This window comes from Plectropomus leopardus, chromosome 19 (genome assembly GCF_026936395.1).
Source record: "Plectropomus leopardus strain MGB_pleo_1.0 chromosome 19, ASM2693639v1, whole genome shotgun sequence".
Taxonomy (NCBI): Eukaryota; Metazoa; Chordata; class Actinopteri; order Perciformes; family Serranidae; genus Plectropomus; species Plectropomus leopardus.
Genome location: NC_142194.1, coordinates 27110627 through 27133783, shown reverse-complemented (window position 1 = coordinate 27133783; position 23157 = coordinate 27110627). Strand labels below are relative to the sequence as shown.

The following is a 23157-nucleotide window of genomic DNA, read 5'->3' as shown; positions in this document are numbered from 1 at the left end:
ATTTATTTACTTATAAACAGGTGCATTCAGATGCCTTTCTCTAGAATTTAAACTTTTAAAACATGTACATATTGGTTTGATTTCTTGAGAAAACAAAAGGGGAGATGGGCAACTTGCCAAGAAATGTCCCACAAAATGCAAAATAAATAAGTAAAAGTTGAAAAGAAAATAACTTGAAATTTTGCTTATTTGAAAAAAAGGATAAAATGTTAAGGAAACTATATTCGGCATTTTATATCTAAAATTATTTCACAGAAAAAAACATATGTTATTGATTTTTTAAATTTTTCTTAGCACTTTTTCAGTTCATATTTTTGTGTGTTTTTTCTCCCTAATTTTATTATCATTATAAGTTTTTCTTATTTTTAGATCATTTTCTTTTAGCTTTTTAGTATTATCTTGCTCATTTTTGGGCCATGTCTTAAGCAACTCATTGCTCTCACCTATTGTTTTAAAAAATAAATCAAGCCGTTTTGCTCAGGTTTCACAGGGTTAAACCCCAATGAATAAAAGGCAGTGCACCTGCCTCAGGCTACATGACACAACAGAGTGTTCAACACACCGCCATTTCTCTTTAAATAGACATTTTGCAGCGTTTTGTCAGGGCTGAACGCAGCTCAGGTGTGCTGCTGTTTACAGGTGAGGGGGGGCTGGTATTCGGGAACAAACGCAGAGGGGAATTTGTTTGGGGAGGAAATTTTGGTTTGCACCTGGGAGAGGGGGAGCAAATAGAGGAGGACGCTGAAGTGTTTGAATGTGGAAGTGGGAGATCGACCGAGAAACTGAGAAATTGAGAACGGACTCCAATCGTCGTTAGACCCAACAGAAAGACGACAACAAAGAAGAAGAGGGAGGATTTTGTTGGCATCGGAGGAAACAGAGAGCAGGCAGCCTGCCGCGGAGAAAGACTTCAATTCACTCTTTTTCCTATGATGTTTTCTCGACCGTCTGGAAGAAGTGCAACCTGTTTGTGTGCAGGACGGTAAAGACTGAACAAACTGACAAGTTAACAGATGATTGTGTCTGCTCCTGATTCCACCGCGGTGAGTTTTAATTTAATCTTTTGGATATTTCTCTTTTTTGCATTGATTTTTTTCTGGCTTCCTGTTTTTGCATTTTGAATGTTGCTTTCTTTTCTTACTTAAGTTGCTTTCATCAGGAAAGAGTCATTTAAGTTGGACAAAAATAATAATTATTTAAGTAGAAATTACTGCAGTTAGTTGTTTAACTTTGTGTTTTTACTTGGGGAAGGAGTTATCTTAAAAAAAAAACAACAACCTGTTTTGGCCTCATTAAGTTTCCTTTTACTACTTTCTTTAGCTAGTGTCTGTAGGGAATTAAAGGCAGCCCCATTATTTTAGCTAACCATCCTTTAACAAAGTTAAAGTTTCCACTACAGCCTTTGAATTTTAACTTATAACTCTGGTGTTGTCCCTGGGGTCAATCTGACCCAAAATGAAATCTCTTGTTATCAAAATATATTTTTTATACTTGTGTAAACATTAAACAAACGTTCCATTGGCCCTAAATTCCAAAACAAAGGGAAAAATGAGTGGTAATGGGTTGGACTGAAATAAGACTAAAGGTGTGACATAATTTATTGAAAATTATACAATCTGCTTTAAATAACAGTAATAATAATAATAATAATAATAGTAATAATAATAAGAAGAACAGGGCGGGGTCAGAATTATCCCAGAGGACAAAAGATGTATAGCAACAAGGAGGACATTACGAACTGATGTTAGCGCTATCTAGCTCAGGTGTGCTATGTGAGCTAGCAGTGGATGATAGCTACAGGTGTTTAAAAAAATCTGAGGACAAACACATATGACCAAACTTGAAGTGTGCCTATTAAGATTTTTGGCAGATCCAGAATTATATTTCGTGGCACTAAGAGACATTAATCTGAGCTGACTCTGTCTTATTGGTTTTAAAAGTTGGATTTTTATGGACATTACAATTTGACATGCAGTAATGGCAGTTAGGGCAGCTGGAATCAGACCATTTATTGAATGTTTTATGTTTTATTTAACTTATTATTTTGTTTGGCCTGATTGTAGGACGTCATTCATTCCAAGTTTCAGCCGTGTTGGGCAATCTGATGCAGCCCAAGTCATTTCTTCTGGTGTGCTGACTTTGGGCCAGGACTGGGCCAGGTCATTTGTGATAATGGCCCAGTGATGCCCAGATTATTTGCCCAATTCTGAAGGGTCATGCAAGCTTTGTTTTGTTGTTGACTGTTTTTATTATTTTTAATATTCATACAGTTAAATTAAACTATCATTTTAACAATGAAAATATAGTTCAAATCAATCAAATCAAATCTTTATTTGTATGGCACTTTTCATACAAAGAGTAACACAAAGTGCCTCACAGAGATTAAAAACAATAACAGAAATGAAAAACATCAATGAAAATCAAGAAAAATACAGACAGCCTGACCCTCCCACCCCCACATATACGTACGCAACAACACACACACATTCATGTAGATATTCCCACACATATTCGCAAAGGCACCCGAACATCCACCCTTACCACCCACACACACGCACACATACACCAACACACACCAATTGTTACTAAAGAGACATGGCTAGAGAGACACGGCTAGGCACTGAGACCTGAGGCGAGGGAGAAGCTACCTTAGATGTATAATAAATTTGTTGATCCGAGTGCACAAGGCAAACTCAACATACACCGAATGTGTGCGTGTGGGTGCGTGTGTGTGTATTTCTGTGCTTTTCCATCAACTAAAGCCAGATAAACTGTACTACATACCTGTAATGTTTATAGACCAGTATTGCTGCTAAAATGTGGAAACCTGTTGTTCAGACTGTGCCCTGTGCTCAGAGAAAGCCTTTTCAACCTATATAAGAATTTCTCATTTAAGTGTGGCTTTGAGGCTTCTTTAGTGTGAGCTTGTTTGGGCAATGTGAGAGCCTGAGAACAGGAGTTTCACACCAAAAGTGTAAGCATTGTCGACTCCAATTTAGCTCAAAGCAGCTCTGTGCCTAAGTACAGTCTTGCAGAGCACTAAGCATGGCAGCAGACTCTTGTTTTGTACATTGTTAATGCTAATAACTACATCCAGTGGTGTTTACACTCTGTGAGAGTACCTCAGGTGAAAGGAACAAGCGCAGTGCCTGTTTATTAGGTCCACTTTGCTTAAAATGTATGCAGTTTAACATGACAGCATTGCAAAAATGTTAACTTCCAACTTATTATGTTCAGTTTTTAATCGAACAGTTTTTAAAGAGGTGTTGATTCAACCTTTTGGTCATTTTGGAGGCTGTAAGTTTATGCTGTTGTTGAATTGTATTTTGGTCTTCAGCTACAGAGCTGACACAAGGCCTACTAATGCCAACAAAGTCTGACATTCCCCAACAAGATGAAAAAATAATGGACAGTCAAGCAGGCAGCTTTGTGATTCTGTAATATTGTGATTCTTTGGTTGCACAATTATTATTACAATAATTATAATTATATTATTATCATTTAGGATGACCCTTCAATACATGAAAATGGGTTTGTTTGTTTTTTGGTTGAACAAATATTGGGGGCAGATTGCACAGGGCTTTGACTGCTGTCAGATCGGCAACAAATGTGACGAGGGGGTCAAAGGTTCAACCTGTGTTATTGACCTTCAAAATAAAATGAATTTTGGCTACATAATAGAGATTTAGATATCAAATTATTACACCTATACACCTTCTTCCATTGTTTTATTCTAAAAAAAATAAATAAATAAATAAAATAGCATATAGTGACTTTATATGGATGGATTGATAAATGGGTAGGTAGGTAGGTATCTAGGTAGATAGGTGGATGGATAGATGGATAGATAGATGTAAAAAGATGGATAGATATACATTTAGATATAGATATAGATATAGATATAGATATAGATATAGATATAGATATAGATATAGATACAGGTACCTAACTGTCCAGAGTTCCGATGCAGGATACTGGGTCACATGGCATCAAGTTAGGACTGTTTGACCACAACTACAATTGACTTCAAAGCTGAATGCTACTGTCAGAATGCTAACATGCTTTCAATGAATATATTAACATTTAGTTAGTTTAGTCATAAACTACAAAATTGGGAAAATCTGATGTCTTACCAAAGTATGTTTCCATGCACAGTTAAATAGAGTTACTGTTTTAGCTCAATTAGGTGACTTGATTGGGCCACTTTCCTTATACCAGTACACAAGCACTGGTGGAGAATGGATTTATTGACAGAAATATATCCAACTCCTTCACAGTTGGTGGAGATATCCCCCTTTCAGATAGTTGCTATTGGATCTTCTTTCAGGTGAACTATTAAGTCACATGCCAAATACGTTAGCAAGCATCAAATGGGTTAAACAGTGAAATTATGGATAACTTTTCTGCGCTGTTAATTTTTTTAAAAACTCCACACTTTATTTGGTACCTTTTATCTTGTTTTGTTTTCTTCCCTTCTTCTTTTGTTCCAGCTGTATACTGGGACAAGGACAGCAGTCCAATTAAATGGCCTAATCAAGCTATAACTGCAGCTCTGCTTAACTGTGCATGTAAATGTATTGACTGCAGAGCAAAGCAGAACTTTACACAGCTAGTCACTTTATCAGACATTATTTAAATGTGTATCCTGAGTTTATAGAAAAAGGAGCATTTATGCAGATTATTGGTGGCATGAAAATGGTCGGATATTTTTTTTTCTCTTGTCTTTCCACAATGTTCTTTGAATTATAAATATGGACAGTCATTTCCTCTCACACCGACAGGGAACATATGTGCGTGTCAGCCATGCACTAATGTCTTTGCTGTGGATTCAAGTGTAACCCTCTCAGAAGGTGTTTGATCAGTGGGTCACCATCAGCAATCGCTCTTTGAGGTGGGCTTGATGTGTCAGACCCTTAGGAACTCTCCATAACTGACAGCACAGTCTGAGAGGGAACACACACTCATGTCTCTGGTGTTAGTAGATAGTGACTTTAAAGTTCTCTATTCATTTTATCTAAGTTGTCTGTATCCCACATAGCAACTGTTACAGAAGCCCCTAGAGCAGGGATACTCATCCTGCTTTGCTCAGGGGCCTCTTCTGCAAAATGACAGGAGACCAGGGGCCAGTTAACCTTTTAAAGCCTGGATTGACGCCATTTTTTTGTGCTGTGTCCAGACACTTTTCACAATTATTTAAATCTTTGAATCCTGAGCAAACCGATTTGATTCCCTCTCTGGAAACATGGTGAAGAGAACTTTTTTTCTTTTGTTGTTGCTAATGTACATGTCATTTTTTGTAACTTCTTGCTAATTTCTCGCTAAATTTTGGGTTTGGGTTTCATCTGGAGTTGCTCATTGTCTTCTACTGTGTTTTTGAAAGAAATCAAGACAATTTTGCTCAGGTTTCAAAGGGTTAATAAAACAAACATTATAGTGTTTTGTTTTTTTTTAAATCTGTCTTTTCCAACCTTCTTCTAACCATTTGAAATCTGAGCAAATTGACTTGATTTCATTCAAAACCACTGGAAGAAGGCAATGAACAACAAAAGAAGAAATGACATGGAATCACATGACAATGAAAGATAAGAAAGAAAGAGAGAGAGAGAGAGAGAGAGACCTAGGAAAAGTGCTTAAAAATTCTATTTTTTTTGTAACATAAATTTGAATACATCATTCTGATAATTGCAAAAACGGTTTTCCCTATCTCTTCAAAACTAATTTTCTAAATCTAGATATTTGTGGAACGCTCTTTAACAAGTTGCTTATTGCCTTTATTCCCCATGTTTTTGAATGAAATTGTACCAATCAGCTCTGGGTTCAAACAATTAAATGCTTGTAAAAGGCACCTGAAGGCAGAACAAGAAAAGTGATGCCGATCCAGGTTTCAACGGGTTAATACATAAACAAAGGAGAGAAAACAATTTCGAACAGACTTAGAAACTGGATCACCAGTTGTTGCTTTTTGTTTTTTCTTTCTTTCTATTTGCCTCTCATGGCTTCCAAACAAGCTGTGCCTTACATGCCTATTTAATGTTCAATATTATCCTGTTTCTCAGATGACCTTACAGCTAATTCTTGAATATCACACATAATGTTAGTTCAGGCAGGGCACTGAGGCTGTGCTTTCATTAGCTGATCAACTGCTTCATTCAGTTTTACTTCAATTAGCTCTAATTAATGACTCACTCATCACATGCTCAGACACCTGCTGACTGGCAACATCCAATCACATTCATGCAGGTGAATGTGATTGGACAACCTTTATAAGGATTTTTCAGAGCCCTTCATGAATTCCACATTTAATCTCTAAAGCAAAGACTAATGACAACCTTTATATAAAACAGTGATATTCAACTTACAGCCCGCGGGCCAAATCTGCCCCCCAAGAGGGTACCAGTTGGCCCCTAAGCCATTTTCTAATTCACAATAAAAATAAACTGATTCACGTTTGGGATTGTTTTTGTACTTTTAATATACATAAGGTGCCAGGGTGCATAAAAAAAGAGCTTGGAAAGGATCTGCTGCAACCCCAAAAGAGGTCCTAACTGAACCCCTAATCAGCTAAAATCTCAGTAATGTCCTAAAATCCTAGAAGCATCCTGTAAATCTTTGAAACTTTCTAAAATCCTCGAAATATGCTGAAATGCTAGAATTGCCCTTAAATTCTTGAAACGTCCAATAATCCTATAATCATCCTAAAATCTTAGAAATGTCATAGAATCCTAGAAATATGTTAAAATTATAATATTGTCCTGAAATCCAAGAAATATGATGAAATCATAACAATGTTTTAGAAATGTCTTAAAGTTTTAGAAGTTTTTTGAATTCCTAGAATCATACTGAAATCCCAGAAATGTCCTCAAATCCTAGAAACATTCAAAAATCCTACATATATATATATATATATATATATATATATATATATATATATATATATATATATATATATATATATACCTATGTCCTAAAATCCTGGAAACATTTTAAAATCCTAAATGTCCTAAAGTCATAAAATTGTGTTTATGTCCTTGAAAATCCAAAAATCCTAGAAACATTCTAAAATCCTTGAAATATCCTAAAATATCAGAATTGTCCTAAAATCTTTATAAAAAATCATGCTACAATCCTAAAATCCTAAAAAAAAAAAAAATGTACTAAAAATCCTAGGGATGTGCTTAAGTCCTAGAAATGTCCTTAAATCTGAGAAACATCCTAAAATCCTAGAAATGTCGTTGTTGACTTCAGAGCGATGGAGAGAACTAAAGGACTAAGGACAGACTAAATAAAGGGACCATCATGATCTAATTATCTACTTTTCCATCCACTCACAAGGTTATAATTATAAATGGTGAAGTAATAAAGTAGAAAAGACAGTATATCAACACATGAAACTGTCTCTGGCTTGTGATAGCCGCCGACATAGCACCCGATATTGTAAGTCCTCTCTGTGCTAAAATCTTTGCAGTTTATCACTGTGATATTGAATAACAACAATAAAATGTGTGTGTCTCATAACCACGAGGCTCCTTGCAGTGATGCTGCGGCTGCTGTGTGTTGCTCCACTCTCCATGTCTCCCAGGCTGCAGAACAATCCGGCTCTTTCTGGAGATCTGCCAAAGTCTAATTAACACAGATACTTTTTCCCCCTCTAATTTTAACAAAGCAGCATGTGCAGATCTTTTGCCCTCATGCAGAACCAATCAGCCAAACACAACTTAATCAGTGAGAAAAATGGGCTAATATTATTGTACCTGTAGTGTTGTGTGCGGAGCTGCGAGGTGGCCCCATCTGATTACAGTGTGCCCCAGCAGCTAATTCGGGATGGTTGGTTGAGGCAGGATCAAAACAGCCTGGAGCAGAGAAGCCACACTGAGGTAGCTGCCATCAAAGTGATCAGCGGTGTGGATCAGAACGTTTAATCCAATGATGCTTTCTTGATAAATTGTACAAAAATCTTTTGTCTCTCCAGTAGTCCTACTCTTGGTTGGCACCTGCTCCGCCACACCTGGTAACTCCACTCTGAAGCTACCAGACAAAAAAGACATGAGATATGCTGTCAGATGTAAATCATAAAAAAAATGATTCAGATTTCTTTTTTATCTCCATCATTTAAAAAGCAGGGTTTTTTTTTTGATCAGCACCATGGCAACAAGATTATGTCTTAAGCTTGAGCAGCAACTTTCAAGGACATGGCATCTCTGTTTGGCAGGCGCCGGGATGTACTATGGGTTGAATGAAAGCAACTCCAAAGCATTGTTATTGCCAAGATGTTGTGACTCAGCAGATGTCTGGGGCAAATTTATTTCATCTTATTCTGAGAGTAGATTGATGATGGAGATTAAACATACGCTCATATTTGCTCGCATTTTTACATAGTGCACAGTGAATAATGTCTGGTTCTTTGCAACTGTAGTCATTTATTTTGCTGTACCAACAGATACAAGCCTTGACCTTCTTATCATTAAACAAGTTATTAAATTAAAAACTGAAGAATATCTGTCAGTTTTGCATAAAATCATTGATGTATGGCTTGATACTTAACTCTTTGAAACAGGAATCAACATCACTTTTCTTATCCTGCATTTAGACACTTCACACAAGTATTTAAACCCTTGAGCCCTGAGCAAATTGGTTTGATTTCTCCTTCAAGATTTAGAAAATTGTAGATTTAGATTCTTTTTTCTGGAAAATTATATTTAAAATGATCATATTCACATATTTAAAATTCTGTTACTGAATCCCCATTATTTTTAAGCATTTTTCCCCAGGTAATTTTCCTTTTTTGTTGTTATTTGTTTGTTTGTTTTTTTTTTAAAAAAACAAAAAAACAAGAACAACAAAAAACAAGGAAAATGTTTTTGTTTGTTTGTTTGTTTGTTTAACAACAGCAACAACAAACAAGGAAAATTACCCAGAAAAAAATATTACAAATAATAGTGATTTAGTAACAATACTATAATATGTGATTATAATTTTCTAGATTTTTTCACCCACTCCCCCAGTCACTATTATTTTTAACAATTATTTTCTGGGTAATATTCCATGTTTGTTGATTTTTTTATGCCTTATTTTAACCAATTTTCTGTCATTATTTTTTACAACAGTTTGCTAATTTCATGTTAATTTTGAGGTAAAATCTTTTTGCCCTCTCCCCATATTTTTTGTCTTGTCTTTTAAATGCTCCTCTGTGCAAAGTGTTCAGAGAAAGGCCAACATAATTGTCAGAATAATTGTTAGTAGTATACATTTCTGCAAACCATATGTGTTACATTTATACATTATTAGTTATTGGGTACTTTAAAAAATTCACGCTTGTTATTGTTTTAACAACACTGTTAATGGTCACGTTTAAGCACAAAAAACACATTATGGTGAAGAAAAGTACATGATTTGACTGAAAGTGCAAAAAGTTCATAACTTTTTGAGGCTTTGTCTCATTTGTAATTAGATATTGTCCTCATGCACAGAAAGCAATGGTTAAACCAAATGTTTGTCCACCAATGTATCACGTATGTTCAAGTCTATGATGGATAATTGGTGAGTTTGGGTGGGTTTACTCTCTGCTGATTTCTTGAGCACATAGAATGAAAGCAAGTCCCTTATTATTACTAAAATTAAGCCCCATAAATATATGAATTTGAACATTTCTGACACTGGCAAATCTTGCAATGCTATTTCACTGATAGTCAGTTGGTGGTAACACTTGCCCCACACATCTATTCACCTATGGTAGGGTGCCATTTATTTGGTTCCAGGCTGATAAACTTTGATAACTTTGTGGAAACCCATAACTAAGCTTTTCTGGCTGCTCTCACACAGACTCCTCTGTGCAGCGTCACACATCACATCTGGACAGCTGATTGACAGCTGACAGGAGCCGCAGTGACTGATGTCAGCACATTCAAGTGACTGATGACTAGTTAATTAGTAATAAAAGGAACATGAATCGTTTTAGTTTATCAAATAATCATAGAGATTACCAGCAACAAAAAAAAAATGAAAATAACAATTGTAGAGAAATGCAACTGTAGGCTGATTTAATGCATAACATATTAGAATCCACAAAGTATACAGTCATAACTTAAATGTTAAGCACTGTAAATTCACAGCAGATCTCTCTGGGTTGATCTTCATCTCTGGCGAGCTCGGCAATTTGTTTAGTCTCTTTGGTAGCCGATACATGACCAAGAGGGTCAAAGTTCAGGGCGCTGTGTTATGAAGACACAATATGTCCGGATTGTGTGCATAATGCATGCAACAGTGCATACTTTGCAAGGGCAGCTCAGTACCTGTTGATTGAAACTTGATCAAACAGAATCAAAGATGATATTGTTTTACATGGTAATACATAAATACAATAACTTTTCGTGCATAGTTTGTGTTAAGCCCTGCATACACAATTTTGAGCCCTCTCAGCTGAAAGTGGACCAATGTTGACAGAAACATGGCGACATCTCTTATCGTGGCTCTATAACTGTGATCCTACTGCGCACAGTGAGAGAGGTTTGGGGTCTTGTGATCAAAGAAAGCCTGAGATAAAAATCTGATAGCATCAGAAATTTGGGATGAGAATCTCACTGTGTCACTGCTGTGACCTATGTTTACTAATCAACCAATAGAAATGCAGCATGAAATGACGCTCTGATCAGTGCGACACTGCTAGTGAAGGCTAAATGCTTATATATGCTAACAAATACTCCTAGCTCTCGTCGCAAAATTGGTGCAACAAGTTGGCCTCTTTTCCCCCGCCATGACAGTATCGCTGTCTCCTCCTCTTCTTCAGACTTTTTAGGACACACATAAATGCCTCTACAGCGAGTTGTCAGTTTGTTTGTTTACATTTTTCTCTTACCACGTAGATGGATGATGCACGCCAAGGATGTTTTGTTCATATGTACTGACATCAGTGGACACATGTTGTAGCCTGTGATTCAGTAGGCGTTGTCATCGTACTGTATGCATACATCAAACTTAATGTCATGCCTGAGTTTATTGATCAGTGTTGCAGAGTGTAGCTGCACTAAACTTATAAGACTGCAAAAATCTCACAGTCTGCAGGAGGCTTGAGACCATATACTGGAATTATTATCAAGTTTTATGTGACTTGTCCTACCCATATAGTCACTTGAACCTTTATGTAATCACTGAACTTTATTTAAGGTTGTTTTTGAAGAAAACTGTTGAAGGTCCCAGACTCGCAGGTGGCAGGCATGCACAGGCTTGTCTGCATTGGGAATTTCAGTTTGAACCAGAGACTGATAGAATCAGGACCTAGTGGACTGGTCGAGAAAAGGAGGAGATTCGTCGGAGTCCAAACTATAGAGGCTGGTGCACTGAGAGCTCTGGTTCAGTCTGATTCCGGATGAACTCAAGTTTTTTCTTGTTGGTGCCAGAGAGCACAAGAAGCTCTTTGTAACTGACTTTGCTTGCTTATGATCTACTTGAGTGACTCCTTTTGATTCTTCTGAGAAGCCTACTTTATTTAAAAATAATCAGACTACCATTTGGGCTAACTTGACCCAGTCACAACACCATCAGACACAATATACCTGCTACAAGTAAAAAGAAAAACTATGCGATTTGGAATGCTGTGTAGCCTGTAAACCTGTAGTCTCTACCTTTGTATTTTTAGGTAGAAATACAATAAAAACATTGAACAAAAATAAGGCAAATAGGGCTGTAAATGACAGAGTTCTTTGCTGTAAAGATGCAAATACAGCATTATGTATAATAGGACAATATATGTCATTTTAATTAGGATTTCTGCATTAATAATACATGATTTTCAAGGATTTTCCTAATTTATTATGAATTGATTAATAATACAGCGGTTAACATGACAGTTCCTTTTTTATCCTCTAAACAGAAAGCACAGTAATTCCATAGATAGAAAAAGGTATATATCTGTATCACTCTTCGTTCCCTTCTGTTCTTGCCATTCTGAAATCCTCTGACTGTTTCCCTGCTGGTCGACTTTTGGGAGATTCTGGGACACTTCCTGTCAGCACAATCTATTCTTCTTTTCCAGCAGAGATATAACGCAATTAGCTCCTCGGCTGTTAAATTTGTTAAATGGCCTAAAGCTTGTCATGGAGGTCCAAATGGTTTGCTATAAATGCCATGTTAATGTTACAGACTATTAACAGTCCAATAAAAGTCTCAGGAAAAAAGGCTCCGTTAAAAATAGTTTCATGAATCAGCGCCGCATTAGATAAATTAGAGACCATATTTTACATCAGCCGCACTTTTTTTTTATGCTCAAATCAAAATGATTACATAGCATAAGTGAACACTGTGCCGTGATGACTTAAGCAATTATTATCTCATATTTAGCAGGAAAGGTTGGACTCAAGCTGCTTCCGTTAATTAACTGCACATTCTGAGGAGGCTTAAATGAACTATTTTAACTCACTAATCAAGCATCAATTTCTCATTTAATGGGTTTGAAATAAGGAGCGGCGCCAACACATATTGCTTTCGCATTCCCTTTCACTCTCTGCCAGGCGCACAGTCTCCCCTGCACACATTATCAGCTGAAGGAAGCCTGCTGGGAGCTCTTCCGTGGCGGTTATAATAGGCAGTGGGGAGGGCTGGGGCTGCTTTGAGTTGGATGACGTGGGAGGGCTACATGCGTCAGAAAATGGTTGAAGTGAGTGAGGAAGGGAGGGAGCGGTAGTCGGATCTCCACTATCCAGCAGCGCTGGTTAGACAATGTTCTCCTACGAGTTTCCTCTGATCAGGAGGCGATGGGTGACAGGCTCAGTGTGAGGTAGAGCGTCGAGCTGAGGAAGCTCAGCACTGAAACTCACCGCTACAAAAAGAAGTATGGGTTTACTTTCCCCGAGTTACTATTCTCTGCAAATAGCCCGGTGCACACAATGGGCCTCATGCAGCAACATTCATTAAATTTCTTTTATATTTTCTCTTAATTTTTTGCCAAGAGAAAATATAAGAGAATACAACTCCAGACGCACCAAAAGCACTGATCCGTCCAAATCTACTCTGACCAGGTGTGCTCAGTGATAAATCTCACTGATCATAAGTCGCCTGTAACTCTGGCACATGGCCGAGACGGGAGACATGACGCCAAAAAAGACCGAAAGAGAAAGAACTTTTGATTGCAATTGATGTAAGCCAACCTTAACAAAGTAAACGTGATTTCAGAGAAATGTATTGAAATATTTCTCAAATATAAAACGTATTTGTCCTTGTGTTGCACAACAATATGTAGACTGTGAAAATGCTTTTCTCTTATCTTGGTAGAAGTGATCACGACCACTCATAAAATGTTCTCTTACCTAAGAGAAAAACAAAAATAAGAAAACATTGGAGACTCCCAAAAATCAGTGGGTACTAACAAAATAAGAACAAATCTTGGATACAATCAAAACTAAGAGAAAATGTGTTCATATATTGTTTCTTGCATGAGGCCCGATATCACTCACTTACCAGTGAGTGCATGCATTCATTAAATAAATAGCTTTTCACTTATTTTCTTTATTCGCTCCATGATCAGACTCAAAAATGTCGGTCCAACCCCATATGAACATGCATAGTTTCTGTCTGACCCTTTGCTCAAGCTTGAATAAATACCTGAATTTCTAGTGTAATGATTTTTTTTTCTAAATATTCAAACATTTATTAAAAGCTATGGGCTGAATGTTTCCTCACACTTTTTCTTTTTTTTCTGTCCTTTTGCTGTCAGCTCTGCATCACAGGCAAGCACGACAGGTTGCCAGAGTGTGTTGGGCTGCTTGGTGTGCCCATACCTTGTTCATGACATTACAAAGGCCATAAGATCCGCATTAAATTAAAAAAAAGAACATTTGGAAATTGGCTTACCTTTAGCCTAGCTTTGCCGATAGAGCTAATGTTTCCACAAGTTTGGTAACATCTCTTTTTCACACATGCTTAAAATCCAAGCAAATTGGTCATATCGTGCATCTGCAGTGTTTCTTCATGTTCTGTGTTGTAGTATTTGCAGCGGTTTCATGTGTTGTAATGTACTGCAGCACATGTTTTTAAATTTGAGTTGTAGAGTGTTTTCTTAATGTATTGTGTTGTGGTATTTGCAGCTTTTTCGTAATGTATTGTAATGTATTGAGCACAATTTTTAAATTGAATGTGTTGTGATGTATTGCAGAGTGTTTTCTTAATGGGTTTCTTAATGTGTTGTGGTATTTGCAACATTTTCTGACAGTACTGCATTGTGGTATTTGCAGCATTTTCTTAATGTATTGTGTTGTGGTATTTGCAGTGTTTTCTTAATGTATTGTGTTGTGGTATTTGCAGCGTTTTCTTAATGTATTGTGTTGTGGTATTTGCAGCATTTTCTTTATGTATTGTAATATATTGAGCACATTTTTTAAATCTAATGTGCTGTGTTGTGTTGTTGAGCATTTTCTTAATGTGTTGTGGTATTTGCTTTATTTTCTGTGTTGTTATGTGTTGTGTTGCAGCATTTGAAGCACAATTTGCAAATTCTGGCATGTGTCTTTAAACTGATTTTTTGGGGTTTTTTTGTTTGTTTTGTTTTGATTAATCTACAGTACATTTGCTCCTGCCAGCCTCTGTACTGTAGTCCCAGAGGAAGCCTCCACACTTGTTCATCAGTGCTTCCAAAGCTACAAACTGTTCCTTGTCACCACTGGCTTCCAACTCCAAACAGCACACATGCAGCGAGTCAACAGCACCACCTCTGACCCCTCATATACTGCCTGTGAGCTGCTGCTGCTGCTCCATTCTGGGAAACATTGTCAATCCCTGAGCAGCAAAACCAAAAGAAGTTTCTGTCTGACAGCAGAAAGAATCTTTAAGAAATCACACCATAGTACCACATATCAAGCTACGCCAACATACATTTCACATATGTGTCCGGTACATGTACAAATGTGCAGTCGTCACTGTGGATTCTGGTGCAGATTTGAAGCAAGCGGCAGACATCCACAGATTTTTATTCTATATATTAAAATGCACACATTTTGAGGATTGTGCAGCCTTGGCAGAAGAATGTACTCTTTCCGAGTGCTTTCTGCTACTAACCTGCTCACGTATTCAGCAGCCTGGTGGCTTTATGAAGCTTTATACTAAAGGACACAAAGTAGACAAGAGAGAAAGGTCTCACAGTGCCGAGTCCATCTTTGTCTTAAACAGAGTCTTTTTTTAAGAGACTTTTGGCTAGTTTAATCTGAAAAAATAGCAAAGGTATAGAGTTGAGTCTCATGATTTGGACATAAAGAACATCTGTGAAGTAAAAGAAGCGTCCCTTTGTATCATGGCTTTAATTTGACAAGTGGATGGTGTTTTTGTAAGCCAGCAGAGTGGAGGCTCGTCTGTGGCGAAAAATGTCTTGTTGCCTCATGTCAGTTTCAAGTGTCACAATCTCCCAGTTAAACTTCCAGCCATATCATGTCAGTATTGCAAATGGATCAACTGACTTGTTCTAAATCAGGACCTTAACTAGAGCAAAAATAAGTGGAGTGGGCATGACGGAGGGACTTTTTTTTTTCATTATACATGCCAGTTTGCACAGTGCGTGCACGCAAACCTGTGCTTACAACGTGCATACAAACATTTTATTTCAAATCTGGGATGTTTCAGTATTTTCTTACTTTAATGTCTTCGTATTCTGCAAACAAATTTAGAACTGCCTCAGACCATGTGTATGCACAAACAACAAAGGCCTGCCTGTCATACAAAATGTATACACAGAGCTTACAATTAAATGCAGAGCATATTAAAACCACAATCATTAAAAAACGATTATTGTTATAATTAAAATATTCCACAATAAAAACCAAGTGTCCCAGTCCCAATCCTTACAGTGGACTATGTGAGACTTGAATCTGCTTGTAATGATGGCTACTCCTTTAGTGTCTTTTAGTGCCTCAAAATTATTCTTATTATTTTTTAAATTATTATTATTTTTAGTAGTAGTAGTAGTAGTATAAGAAGAAATTTGGATCTGCCTCAAAGCAACAGTTAAAATGTCATATCTAACCTTGCTAATAAACATGATAACACCTTCAGCAGTGAGACGTCAGAGACTGACATGTTTCAACAACTTTGAACATGTTTGCAGGGAGTGACGAATGGCTGTGACAAACGGCACACTCACAGTCACTCACTGACAGTCCAACACTGGTGTGTTTGGTCTTACTATGTGCGTAGAAACAACCTCACCGTTTTCCCCATGACTCTCCTCTGAGTAAACACATTTCCTTGCATTAATAAATGCAGGCATGGCAGCCTGCTGATTGCAGACAGTGAGTACGAGCCTGCCAGTTGATGATTCTGATAATTAAGGGGCCGTTTACACGGCAACGGTTCTTGCATGCAACTTTTGTTACAGCTTGGCATTCTGTTCACACAGCAACGGCTTTTTGGGGGCCTGAAAATCTGAAGTTTTGAAACCAGGTTCCAGAGTGTAATGTTTTAGAAACAAACCTGTCTGTCGCCGTGTAAACTGGTAATGTGCAGATCCTGTGAGAACAGTGACATCATGGCTGTACTTGGCGCATGCATGTGATGCTCTCTTGTGGTGTGTCATTATAAAGTTACACCGCCAGCTACTGGCCTGGCATGCACACTACAGTGTTTTCAGTTGTATATGCAGATCCATAAACACCAGGACCATTTTCATAATGTTATCATATGACCGTGGATTATTTTTTTTAAACGCAAAGGAAAGACTTTTCCGTTTCTTGTAAGGCTGTTCTCATCTAAGCGTGGCCTAACATATGCGCGTGCTAAGCACAGGATCAGTGGGTGTGCACAAGTCATGAATTGATGGTAGTTTTCCAGGCGCCCTCATTTCATGCACAGAGTAAGAATGTTTCCATGCACATATTAGTATATGGGGCCCATCAATTTTGAGGCTGTTATTGGAAAAACAAAAATAATTGTATTGTGTTTTTTAGAAATTAGATACAGATTTTATGAATTGATACCAAATCCAAACCCTAGTTTCCTTTCAGAAATCTCAAAAACATGGGAAGGGCAACAAGGAACTTAACAAGAAATACCCCAAAAAGTTACCTGAAATCTCTTAAAACTCCTATCCACACAGGGCGCGAACTCCAGACTCCTGCTCAAAAGTAATTTGTTTGTGGGACCCACCCCCCTCTCCTCCCGCTCGCCCTACAAGCGCACTCATGCTCGTTATATTTCATCATTACCGGCAGTGTTATTACCTGACTCTGTCCCTCAGCGTTTTACACACACATCCGTTCCATTGAGCCACAATTTCTAGTGACACCACCCATGTGCATTGCATGTGGATGCACTGGTGCCATCCGCCCAGCCACCGGCGTGCAATAGCATCGCCACCTGTGTCTGAGTGCGTTCTCAACTGACGCCATTTAGCCGTGTTTCGGTTGGATGCAGAAGGTGGTTTTTGGCGTCATGCTCCTACACTGAAAGCACTGACAGAGCGGATGTATTTTACGAGTTGAGAGTGAGAAAGCGCTGTGGTCATCATGTGCTTGTGTTGTTTAAATCATGTGCTGCATCATGTCGAAACAAAAAGAGCAGACACAGAAGGATACCTTAACCATAATATGTAGACGTGGAAGTCCACTGCAAAGCAGCAACATTTGACAACTTGGGATGGGAATGTCACACTATGTTCTAAATTTGGATAAATAAAGTTCATGTTGAAAAGTGGCAAAGTCCGCCTTTGGTGACAAACACAGTATAAAGGGTGTGTTGCTGTCTACTATTTAAATCAAGAATATCTAATTTTAAAGGCAAATATACTGCAGCACATTTTCTCATTAATTCCTCTATAAAATGACAGTAAAAAAGACGTAATATATTTGCATGAACACAGTGGTATTTACACATTATGCTAATGTATAAATCACTTGTGAGAATCTCTGCAAAATTATAATTTGAGGTCCCGAAGCATAAGTGAAAAGTTCAGCCATCAACGGTATATTGCGTAATCATATTCTCTCCTCAGCTCTGCATTTCTTTCACGTCCCTGTTTCTCAGTGTTCCCTTCGCAGATTGCTTCAGATCGTACTGTACTCTCACTCGCCACAAACCCTCACGCAGCTTCAGTCAAGATTGTCCCTCTGTGGGGCTCCGCACCAGGGACTTGTGATTGTAATTTAATTTCAGCCACTGAGGGCCATTGCCTAAGTTAATCCCAGTGTACAGAAGGATCATTAGTGTTTGGAGGGAAGAGAGGAGGACTAAAAGAGCTGTAGTAGTGAGGAGAGAGGAAACAGAGGGGGAAGAAGGGGGTGGACAGACTGCTAATGAGACATGCTGAAAACAGCAGTACCGGCTGATGTAACTTCTTATGGAATCTACACTTTGGGGGTTTAGGGTTTAAGTAACCGGCTGCAAAAGGAGATGAGGTTGTACAGAGGTGCCAGCATTAGAGTGTCCTGGAGTTCACCCTGCTCCTGGAGGAAATATTTTACAATGGAACAACCTGCGGTCCAATTAAAGACAGTTATTTCGGAGCGTGTTAAATTTAGGATCCTAATGTAGAGGCAGGCAGGATGTACGCTGACGTCGGTGGATGTAAGTTAATTAGGATATGTGCTTGTTCCAGCTGAATGAAGAACTTCACTGGCATTATTCTGCTTTTTTTCTTACTGTTAAGAAATTCAATGGAATGGCCAAATCCTGCAATGTGTTTCTCTGTCTCTTAATAGATTCTGACTTCTCCCACCTCAGAAACACATTGGTTCCCACTGAAGCAATAGTTCTTTAACCCTTTGATACCTGAGTATACCTGGAATAGCTCCCGATGCTGCGGAATATGAGTGCATGTGAATGGTTTCTGAGTAGCAGGTGTCACCATGTCCGGTAGCCATGGCCACCAGTTTGTGAATGTGTGTGTGAATGGGAGAACGTGACATATAGTGTGAAAGCAATTTGAGTGGTCAAAAAGACTAGAAAAGTGCCATACAAGTGCAGTCCATTTACCATATACCATTTCTTCAAAAAAAAGGGAAGAAGGAGTAAGGGAGTAAAGCTAAAAAAGTTTTTAAAAAATCACAAAAATTGCCTCACAAAAGGGCTTTCATTTATCTCTTTTTTCTTTAACATATTTTTTATTGTGTAGTTAAGAGAAGTATAAATGTAGTTTCAAGTCTCTAGGCACCTAGAGGAGCAAGCATACAAATTCTAAAACATTAAGAATGTTTCGCTATGATTGTAGAATGCAGCATTTGTCTTGCTGTGTGCTGTGGTGCTCTCCATGGTGCTGAGGTCTGTGCACTATGGTGCTCTCTGAGGTCTTTGTGCTATGGTGCTCTCTGAGGTTCTGAGGACTGTGTGCTGTGGTGCTCTCCATGGTGCTGAGGACTGTGAGCTGCGGTGCTCTCCAAGGCTCTGAGGACTGTGTGCTGTGGTGCTCTCCATGGTGCTGAGGACTGTGTGCTGTGGTGCTCTCCATGGTCCTGAGGACTGTGTGCTGTGGTGCTCTCCATGGTGCTGAGGACTGTGTGCTGTGGTGCTCTCCATGGTCCTGAGGACTGTGTGCTGTGGTGCTCTCCATGGTGCTGAGGACTGTGTGCTGTGGTGCTCTCCATGGTGCTGAGGACTGTGTGCTGTCGTGCTCTCAGGTGCTGAGGACTGTGTGCTGTGGTTCTCTCAGGTTCTGAGGACTGTGTGCTGTGGTTTCTTTCAGGTTCTGAGGACTGTGTGCTGTGGTGCTCTGCAAGGTGCTGATCTGGCAGCTGTGTGCTGTCTTGCTAGGTCTCTTTCTCCTGCCTACACCAGCGGGGTTGTTTTTGCCAGCATAACTCCTGCCTGTGTTTTCTGGGTTACTGAGTGGTTAATCCATCAATTACCCACTTCTTACTTCACATTGGTATTGTCGCATTCTCATGACTGTTCTTAACCCTTTGAAACCAGCACAAATTAGTTTGATTTCTTTCAAAAACATGGAAGAAGGCAATGAGCAATGAAAAAAGAAATGACCCCAAAAATTAGTGAGAAATCTGTGGACAAGAAAGTAAGTAGAAAGTAAAAGAATAAACAACAACATTATGGAAATGACCTGGTAAAAGTTCCTTGACAATTATAATTTATTTGTTTTTTATAACATAATATTAGATATCTAATTATGATTCCTAAAAAAAGTGTTTCCCGAGTTTTTTTTCTTTTTTACTTAGCCATTTTCCCCTAGCTTTTTCAAAGTATTTTTTTCTCAGTCATTTCTCACAATTTGTTTAACATTAATTACCAAGTTGCATTGACTTTTCTCTTGTATTTCTGAAAAAAAAAAAATTATGTCAATTTGCAACATGTGTGAGAACAGAGTGATTGAAAGGCGCAGCAACATGGTTGGGTTTAAGGAGTGGTCAGTTATAAAAGCTAGATTATGTCTGACCTTTTGAAACCTGAAGTAACATCACTTTTTTTCTTCGGATTTCAGACGCCTTTTGCAAGTGTTAAAGCTTTGAACCCAAAGCAAATTGATGTGATTTCTTTACAAAGCATGGCAGAAAAGGCCATAAGTAACTTGATAATAAGTGTTTCACAAATTGCCAGACATTAATGTAATTTTAATTTTTTAATTTTTTTTTTTAAAAGCTAGGGAAAATGTCTAGAGAAAAAAAGAATGTACCTAATTTAAAAAAATGATATATTTAAAAACATCTGATTATTATAAATAAAAATTTTGAAGTCATTTTCTACTTTGCAAGAAACATCTCCTGGATGCACTGGGACGCATCCTCAGTGGTGTATCCTGGGGTCATTGGGTGTTTCGAGTTTAACAACATCATTCACCCTTGCCCAGGCGACCCAGTCAGGGATGATCACGCCCTGACTTGCGTCCCAGCAGCGATCCACAAATCAGCCTTTTTAAACCAAAGCCACCTTGTGGCTTTCTTTGCAGCTTCACTTGCGGATTGAATGGCCCTCCTTTTAGCCTCTCCAGTAATGCCAAACTGAGTGAAGACTTCAGCTGCTTTTCCAGGTCGACCTGCAGCTGCCAGTCAGAGGCTGTGTGAAGGAGGCCTGTTATTGTTTTTGCCTGTGCCTGGGGTTTCTCTCCAGCTCTGATGAAGGTGACTGCCTTCTTTAGGGCATGATTGTGTTGGCTGGTGCAGACAGCTGAGGCTTAGCTCTCTGAGCTCTCTGCCACCTCCACTTCCTTCTCTGCCCTCCATTTCCTTCCTGTCCTCATCTTGATGCCAGCTGATGACACCTTGCAGTCCCTGGAGTCCCTGTACTGTAGGGTTTCTCATGTGCGAGCCACGATGAACTCCTAAGTGAGGCCACTGAAGGGTAGCTGAAGGGTGTTGCTTTTCCCATACAGTGCTGTGCTGGTGAGGCTGAGTGGAAGGCCCAGCCACCTCTGAAGAAAGCCAGTGATCTTCCTCTCAAGGGACTTAACTGTTGTCAGTGGGACTGCATAGACCAGCAAAGGCCACAGGACTCTGGATGGAATGCTGTTAGATCTAGGCTTTAAATCTACCAGGCAGGCCAGACTTTCAGATGACCTTGGAGAGCCAAGTTCCAAGCTCTTGGTTGGACTCCTGGATGCTTGCAGAGTCTCTCAGGCTTGAGTCAAAGAGCTTCCCCAAACTCTTGACTGGTCACTCTGTGATGGATGGAATGAGAGTTCCTGAGATTAAAAAACAGAATCTGTCAGTCACCTTCCCCTTCTTCAGCACCATGGACTGTGACTTGGAGGGCTTAAAACTCATCCTTGCCCAGGTGATGAGTCTCTCGAGTCTTTGTAGGATCCACCTGCCTCCTTGGACAGATGTTGTTGTGACAGTGAGGTTGTCTATGTAGGCTCTTATGGGAGGGTGTTATACTCCAGACTTGGTTAGGGGCCACATTCCACCTCGGCTGACTTGACCACCATGTTCATGGCCAGGGCAAAAAGAATAACAGAGATGTTACAGCCTGTTAATATTCCTCTGCCAAGATGATGCCAGTCTGATGTTTCCGACCCAGAAGTGACCCTGAGCCTGAAACTATTGTAATAGTCCAGGATCAGGTCCTTGATCTTACTGGGAATGTGGTGGAGGTGTAGTGCAAGCTTATGTCAGTATGGACCAGTAGGCATTGGCCAGGTCCAACCACAACACCGTTAGGTCACCTCTGTTCTCACAGGTCTCTGTGATGAGCTGCGTGACTACACCTGTGTGCTCCAAACAGCCAGGGGCTCCAGGAATCCCACCCTTCTGCACTGAGGGGTCTATGTAGTCGTTCATGATGGGAAACTCAGTCAGTCTTCACGAGATGATGCTGAAAAACATCCTCTCTTCAACATTTAATAGTGAGATTGTCCGGAATTGGTCGATATTTTACGATTTCTCCTCTTTGGGGATCCAGACTCCCTCAGCACAACTCCACTGGTCAGCGACACTCCCCCTTTGCCAAATCACTTTTAAGATCTTCCAAGTGCCAGAGAAGCTTCTGACAGCGCTTATAGACCAGGGTCTATAAGCACTGCCTGGGTAAGGCACTGGGGCCTGGAGAGGATGCTGAATGAGCTACCTTGATGACCCCCTCAACCTCCTTCAGACTCGGCTCCCTTAGATTGAACTCTGTTGTTGGGGGGGTGGGGTAATGATGAGTGCTTTGTTGGATTCGAGCTCTTGATCCCTTATAGGGTCGCTTAAGGTGTCCTGGAGGAAGCGGTTCACTTCCTCTTTAGAGCACTCTAGACGACCGCTGCGCTTCTCCTCATCAGTAGATGTCTTGTACTTTTTCTTGAGGGTTCGAAGCTCTTGACGCAGTTGATGTGTTTTGGTGGCCCTGCAGTTCATGTTGTAGGAGGTGGTCTTGGTCTTGCTCTTCTCTTTCTGGTCAAATCTCTCTGGAGCATAGGTGACGATGATGGTGGTCATCGTTTGCAGTTGAATGTCAGTTGCTCCTTTGGCTGTAGCTTGGATGGATGATGTTGGACACATCCTCATCAAATTGCTGCCACTCACTCCTTTTGCTGGCTGGGGGCCACTTAATGTGCTGCTGTGAAAGCACTCTGCGGGGATTGGGAGACTCTGGTGCTTGGAGGGACCAGGCTCTGTGGGTTGCTCCAGCGTCTCACCAGGTTCAGAACCTGTGCATTGCACCTCACTCTCCGTCCGATTGGAGATTTGCTGAAATTTAAACCTGTTTGGGCCTCTTGAGTGTATTTTATTGTGTATTACACTGGTCCTCAGTAGTATGTGG

General features: G+C 39.3%; 1 protein-coding gene across 1 annotated transcript in view; it reads left to right on the top strand.

Moving 5' to 3' along the window:
• The first annotated feature begins 674 nt into the window (after positions 1-674).
• Positions 675-23157, top strand: part of ca10a (carbonic anhydrase 10 (inactive)a) — a 360009-nt gene continuing 337526 nt past the window's right edge. Inside the window, exon 1 of the mRNA XM_088070320.1 lies at positions 675-1043. The gene's annotated coding sequence lies outside the window, so the exon portion shown is untranslated. The remainder of the gene's footprint in view (positions 1044-23157) is intronic.